We start from the raw sequence: 7,500 nt of genomic DNA, 5'->3' as shown, positions 1-7,500 counted from the left end.
GAGAACAGGGGAACATGGGGGGGGGGAAAGAAGAGGGAAAAAGAAGAAGAAAAAAGGAAAGGAAGAAGAAAAGGGGAGAGGAAGAGGAGAGAGAAAGAAAAGAAAAGAAGAAGAAAAAGAAGAAGAAGAAGAAGAAGAAGAAAAAAGAAGAAGGAAAAGGGAAGAAGAAGAAGAAGAAGAAGAACAAAAGGAGAAGGAAGTGGGGGAGGAAGAGCAAGAGGAGAATGAGGAGGAGGAGGAAGAAGAATAGGACGACAAAGAGAAGGAAGAAGAAGAAAAGGGAGGGAGAGAGTGATGGAGAGGTGAGGGAATAGGATGGGGGCGAAGGGGGGGGGGAGACAAGAAGGAAGGGCGGGAAAGGAGGAGGACGAAGTGACAAAACGTAGAAAAATACGCATGAATTGTCCGCGTTGGGAGGGAGAGGCAGGCGGCGTCTCAAAGGCGAGAGAAGAATGGAAGGAAGGAAAGGAAGACAGAGAAGATAGACAGAAAAAAATATATACAGATAAACAAGGGGAAATGAAAACAAAGACAAGCAGAAGAGGATAAATAAAATAAACCCCAAGGACTAACGGAGATCGTCGAAATTAAAAGTTCTTGCATTTTACATGTTACTTTTTACGTTTCTTTTTCTCTCTTCTTTTTTTCCCCTTCAATCTATTTCCTGTCTTTCTCGTTTCTCGCTCACCTTCTCCCATTCCTCTTTCCATCTTTATCTTCCTGTGCCTTTTCACATTTCTTTTCTCTCACTTTCTTTGCTTTTTCCCAATTTCTATCTAACGTTTTTGCTTTCTGTCTCATTTCTCGCTTACTTTCTTCCTTCTCTCTCCCTCCTTCTCTTTCATCTCTCTCTTTCCTTCTCTCATTTCTCTTCCATCTTCTCCCGTTTCTCTCCTTCCTCTTCTCTCATCTCTCTCCCTTCTTCTGTCATATCTTTCTCTCCCGCTCTCCTTCTCATCTCTCTCCCTCCTTCTCTCATCTCTTTCTCTCCCTCTTTCTCTCACCTCTCTTCCTCCTCCCGTGTCTCATCTTTCTTTCTTTGCTTGTCTTCTCTCTCCTTCTCCTATCTCTCTCTCCTTTTTTTCTCCTTTTCTCTCCTTCTGCCATGTCTCTCCTTTCTCTCCTTCTGCCATGTCTCTCCTTTCTCTCCTTCTGCCATGTCTCTCCTTTCTCTCCTTCTGCCATGTCTCTCCTTCCTCCCTCTCTCTTCCCCTCGCCAGCCCGCCCCGCCATGGCTCTCCTTTTTCCTCCCTGAGCCTAACCCCACCTATTTCCTTTATTCCTTTGCCACGTTTTTTTTACCTCTCCTTCTCCTTTTCCACTCTCCCCGTCTCTCCTTTCCTCTCTCCTTTCCCCTTTCTGGGCCCTTTCTCCTTTTTCTCCCTTTTGCCTTCCTCTTTCTTTTCCCCGCTTCCTCTCTCCCTCTGGCCCCGCCTCCTACCATCCCCTCTCCTTTTCTCCCCATCCCCCCCCCTCAGTCCTCCTTCTCCTTTGCCTGTCTCCCTTTCCCCCTCCTGTTTTTTTTTTCTCCCCCTCTCCTTTTTCTCCTTGTTTTCCTTTTTTTACGGGTTTTTCTTGCCTTATGTCCCCCTTTTTTCTCCTCCTGTCTTCCCTTTCTCTCTCTTCTTCTTCTCCCTCTCCTTCTCCCCGCCCTTTCTTCCTTCTCCCCTCCCTTTATCTGCCCTGTCTTTTTTAGCGGATGCTTTTCTCCCCGGGAAGAAATTTCCCCTCCTTTTGGCCACCGAGGGGGAAGGAGGGGGGAGGGGGGGAAAGATGGAAAACGGGGGGAAGTGAAGGAGAAACGGGGAACAAAAGGGGGGGAATGTCCGTTGGGGATGTTTTTCTAACCGGGGGCCCCTTTTTCCCCTTTTCCGGGATTTGTGGCATTAAACCTTCCTATTTTCCCCTTCGGCTTCCCTTAATTTGGAGAGGCCACTCCCCCCCTTTAAGTTTTGGGCCTGGGTTGTCTCCCCCAAAATTAAAAAAAAAAATCTTCCCATTTCCGTTTTCCTGAAGGTTTCTCTAAAAAAGGATTTAGGTAAACTGAACGTTTTCTTTTTCCAATCCCCCAGATTTCTTTGTCCTTGAAGGCCCTTTATGGTGTTAGGGTTTTTTCCAGAAAAAAAGGAAACCATAGGGTTTATGGGGGGTATGCGGGGGAGGGGGGAAAGGGGGGGCAAAGGGTTGGGGGGGGGGGGGGGGGATTCAAGGAAGGGGGAATCCCTTAGTTCAAGGAGGGGAGGGGGGGAAAAATTTTCCCTCAAATGTCTCCTCAGGCAATATAATAACCCAGGGGGGAAGGGGGGGGGTAAGGGACTGAAAATTGTCCCCCCAAACCCGAAAACCCTGTAAATGAGCCCATCCGCCCTTGAAAAACGGTATAAAAAGCAAACTTTTTAACGGGGGCGTGAAAAAATTTTTTTTGGAAGTTTTCCCCAGATTACCCCAAAAGAAAAAACCCTTTTAAACACATCCCCAGGAAAAAAACCCTTTGGGGTTTTTGGAAAGCCCCGAAACGACTAAACACCCCAAAACCCCCTAAAATAAAAAAACGAAAGAAAGAAAAAAAAAAAAAAAAAAAAAAAGAAAAAAAAATATACATATATAATATATTATATATTATATATTTTTATATATATATATATATATATATATATATATATATATAGATATATATAAATTTTTTTTTTTGTTGTTTTTTTTTTTTATTTTTTTTTTTTTTTATTTTTTACAAAAATAGACACAAAACGTTACGAATACAAAAATACATCAATATGTAACAATACGCAAATAACATAGGGCATAAACAAAAACCCCCATCAGTGAAAAAAAGCGCACGAGCCTTTCCCCGAGCCCTCCAACCCCTCCGGCCTGCATCCCCCTACGGACTACATGCAGACGTGTCCCGTTCCTTCTGCTCCGCCGAGAGAGCTCCGCAAAAGCAGGGGAAAAAAAGCACCTCAGCGGAACAGGAGGAGGGAAAAGAAACACAATGGAGGCGCTCTGTCAGGAGTCAGGGGCCTAGCCTTCTTTTCCATCATTATCATTCATGGTGTTGTGAAAAGGACGCCGGCGGGAGGTTGTGAGGCGGAGGGGGGAGGGGGGGCAGCCTGGTTGTGATGCCCCGTCACTCGTTGCTTCGCTCTGGGTAATGCAGGTTGCTGAGGGTGCTTCATCGGGGGGGGGGGGGGGTCTCTGTACGTCTGCGCACTATATATGCAGTAGGGATGTTGATGCTTGATTAATGCTTAGTGTGTGGGTGTCTGCATCTGCATCTTTTCTACTATCCCCCCCCCCTCTCTCTCTCTCTCTCTCTCTCTCTCTCTCTCTCTCTCTCTCTCTCTCTCTCTCTCTCTCTCTCTCTCTCTCTCTCTCTCGGGATATTGCCAATGCTAAAATATATGCGATTTATGGGACGAATAATCAATAAACATGTGAGGCTGATACAAAGAACCTTCGCCGTTTCCGCCCAACCAAGACCAACGGCCCGGCGTGACCATTACAAATGAGTAAAAAAAAAAAAAATATTACGAATTTAACCAAAAGCTGGAAAAGAATCTTCCACCCACTCACCCACTCCGCTTACTCTACCCACCACCCACTCTATCTTCCATATATTCCCAAACCCACCAACCACCCACTCCGATTTCCACCCGCCCACCAACCCACCCACAAAACCCACCGACCCACCCACCCACAAGAACGCACGGCGGTGGGCTGAGCAGTGCGGGCGAGGTAGCAAGACGGCCATCTCGTCATCTATTTGGCCCTTGTCTCGCCTGACACTCCAAGATTAATTGGGGTATCAAGACCTCGGCCAGATATTATCATAATCAGAAGACAGGCGCCGCGCAACCGGCTGCTGCTGTTGGGGCGGGCGGGAGGGGAGGGGGGTGAGGGGGAGAGGGGGTGAGGGGGAAAGGGGAGGGGGAAGGGGGTTGGGGTGGGGTAGCAGGTGGGGTTGGGGAAGGGGAAGAAAGAAAAAGAGGAGAGAGGAAGGAGAGAGGGAATCGGAGAAGGAGAAAGGAGGATGAAGAAGAAAGAGGGGAAAAGGATGGATATGGATGATGGTTCGAAGAAAGGAAAGGGTGAAAAGCCGCAAGAGGGAAGAGAGAACAAGGAAGATTGGGAAAAAAAAACAGAGATAAGGAACAGGAGAAAAAGAAAGGACAAAACTGCCAACAAAAAAAGGAACAAGGAAAAGAATACGAAGAACAGAAACGAAACGAAAAATAAAAAAAAATGAAGCAAGAAAACGATAAGGAAAAAAAAAGAAAGAAAGAAAATACACATAAATACAAGACAGCAAAGGAGAAGAGCAAGAAAAGAAGAGACGGAAGCAAGCGCAGAAGGTACGACCCCATTTTTTCAGTGTCTCCGAAGTGTCTTGCGCCAAAGAAACCCAAACGGATTTCTTTTAAGCTTCTGCATAAAGCTGTTGTCTAGGAGGTCCTTTGAGAAGGGCGAAGGGGGGAGGGGTGAAAGGGGGGGAGGAGAGGGGAAAGGGGGAGGTGAGGGGAGGAGGGAGAGGGGAAAGGGGAAGGAGAGGGGACGGGGGCGGAGATGGAGGTGGTATGGGGAGTAGTGAAGGGGGAAGGGGGGAGGGGGAGGAAGGAGAAGGAAGTGGGGTAGAAGTGAAGGGAGGAGGGAGGGAGGGAGAACAGGGAGGGGAGGGGTGAAGGGAGAAGGGGAAGGGAAGACATGGAGTATTGGGAGGCGCTAGGTCATCGAGGGGGGGGGGGGACTGACGGAGAATACTTTTGCAATTAACAGTGTTCTAATTCGATAAACCTAAGTTTAATTTTTTCCTTCACTCTTGCATTTTCTAGAACATTCTAGATTTCCAAATACTATGCAACTCGTCAGCATGATAATCTGTTTACCTCTCTCTCTCTCTCCTCTCTCCCTCTCTCTCTCTCTCTCTCTCTCTCTCTCTCTCTCTCTCTCTCTCTCTCTTTTCTCTCTCCTCTCTCTCCCCCTCTCCCCTCTCTCACACCCCCCTCCCACCACACACACACACCACACCACCACACATACAACACACACACACACACACACACACACACACAGGATGCAGCCGAGATTTATGGAGTCCTTTGAGCAAGGCTGAAAGGAGGACGAGGATGAAGAAAAATGAACAATCCTTGTGAAGGATTTCCTTTTTTGCGGGGGGGGGGGGGGGGTGAGGGGAAAGACAAGGTGGGGGGGGGAGATGAGGGGGATGACGCGAGGGGGAAGAACGGGAATGGTTGTGAGGGTGAGGGAGAAGTAGGAGGGAGTGGGGTGGGGGAGAACGGGGGGTGGGTGAGGAAGGAAGGACGGACGAATGCAGGGGAATGAGGGAGATGAAGAGGGTAAAAAATCGAAGGTATGGGGTGAGGGACAGACCTCATATGTTCCTTCTTCTTTTTCTTCTTCATCTTCTTTTTCTTTTTTTTGATTCGTGGCCTATGACCTCTGATCTCCGAATGACCAGGAGGTGTCTCGATCTCAACTTGTTTATGTTACATAAGTTGTATATTGGCAATTATCAATATAAAAACCTCTTTTAAAATGGAAGTACGCACCGACATTCTCCCCCCTCCCCCTCCCCACACATATATTAAGCACACATACCAAAGAAAACGTGACAATCTCTCTCCCCCTTTTCCCCTTCTGTCCCCACTACTCCAATCCTCCGCCCCTTTCCCCCTATGTAGGGAGACAGGGGGCTCTCCTCCTTCTGCCTCCCCCTGATCCCCTTCCCCCGTCCCCATTTCCACCTTCTCTCCCTCCTCCTCCCTTCCCCTCTCTCTCCTCCTCCACCTTTCCCCCTTTTCTGCCTCTCCCCCTTCTCTCCCTCTGCCCCTCTCCCTCCCCCTTCCCCCCTCTCTCTCCCTCCTCCCCTTGTAACTACACCACATAAGGAGCAGAGCAACACACAGGATAACATCACAATTCACAAGGAGTCATGTTTACATAAGCGTCGCTCGTGATAGACACTCCACGGCGCACACTGTACCGTACCGTCACCAGCTGATGGATGATCCGCTACGGTACAATATCATCGCTCTTTGTGTAACCTTGGTGGGGAGGGAAGAGAAAATAGTCAAATAGACTCTTGGAAAACTGCAAGGTAAAAAAAGGGGGAAGTTATGCACTGGTGAAAAAACGGTAGATAGATGGAGAGGGAGACAGTCTGGGTAGAATAAGTAGTAGGCAGGTAGGTAGGCAACAGGCAGGCATATAAGTAGATGTTCAGGCAGGCAGGCAGGCAGGGTGGGTGGGTGGGTGGTGGGTGGTGGTGGTAGATAAATGACAGATAGATAGATAGTTTAGTGGTAGGTAGGTAGTAGAGATGTTGGTAGGTAGAGAGGGATGGTGGTTGGTGGTGGTGTGGGTGGGTGTGGTGGGTGGTGGGGGTGGGTGGTTGGTGGGTGGGTGGGTTGGGTGGGTGGTGGGTGGGTGGGTGGTTGGGTGGGTGGGTGGTGGGTGGTGGGTGGGTGGGGTAGGTAGGTAGGTAGATAAATAGACAGATAGATAGATAGATAGATAGATAGGTTGGTAGGTAGGTAGTAGAGATGTTGGTAGGTAGAGAGAGGGGTAGGTAGGAAATAGGTAGGTATAAACTAGGTATGGGAGGTAAGAAGAAAGGGGAGGAGGGAGGGAGGAAAGAAGGGGGGGAAGGAGGAAGGAAGGGTAGGTGGGAGGGAAGAAGGCAGGGAGGGAGGGAGGGAGGGAGGGAGGGAGGGAGAGAGGACGACGCGAGCAGACAGATAAATGATGGACAAATGTGTAACAAGACCGACAAAAGAACAGAGTTATAGACAGATACAGACAGACTAACAACAGAGAACAGACAGAGGAATCACAATTATAAACAACCTTATCAAACGACGCAGAAAGCAGGAAAGCAATACCCGGAGAAGACCCAGCAAACTTGTAGCAGCACGACCGAGCGCACGATCCCAAGTGCCAGAAAGGAAGGCAATTAGCGCGCGGTATCCAGCCATTTAAAATTTTAGCGACTTAGTGATCTTGTAAATTAATAAGCTAATGATGTAGCGATGTTGTGAATTTGCCATGTGGTGATGTAGCGATGTTGTGAATTAGCCATGTGGTGATGTAGCGATGTTGTGAACTAGCCATGTGGTGAAGTAGCGATGTTGTGAACTAGCCATGTGGTGCTGTAACGGTGTAGTGAACTAGCAGTGCGGTGATGTAGCGATGTAGTAATTGTAGAGTTGTACCAATGTAGCAACGGTTACAGCGATGCAGCGGTATAGCGATGTTGCGAGGTAGCGGTGTCGTGATGATGACTAACGAAGTAGTGATCTAGCGATAGAGCGATGTCGTCAAGTGGGCATTTAGTAATCAAGCAATGTAGCGACACTGCAGTCTAGCGACCTAGCGAAGTAGCGGCCACAGCGATCGACCGACGCATGAATCTGCATGATATCAAATTGCATGTCACTTCGGCCCGTCTACAGCATCTGTCGCCTCGCGCATTGGACAGATTTT

The sequence above is a fragment of the Penaeus monodon genome, chromosome 9 (assembly GCF_015228065.2).
Source record: "Penaeus monodon isolate SGIC_2016 chromosome 9, NSTDA_Pmon_1, whole genome shotgun sequence".
In the NCBI taxonomy this organism is placed as follows: Eukaryota; Metazoa; Arthropoda; class Malacostraca; order Decapoda; family Penaeidae; genus Penaeus; species Penaeus monodon.
The sequence above is the reverse complement of the archived record's forward strand: the minus strand, read 5'-3'. Positions refer to the sequence as shown.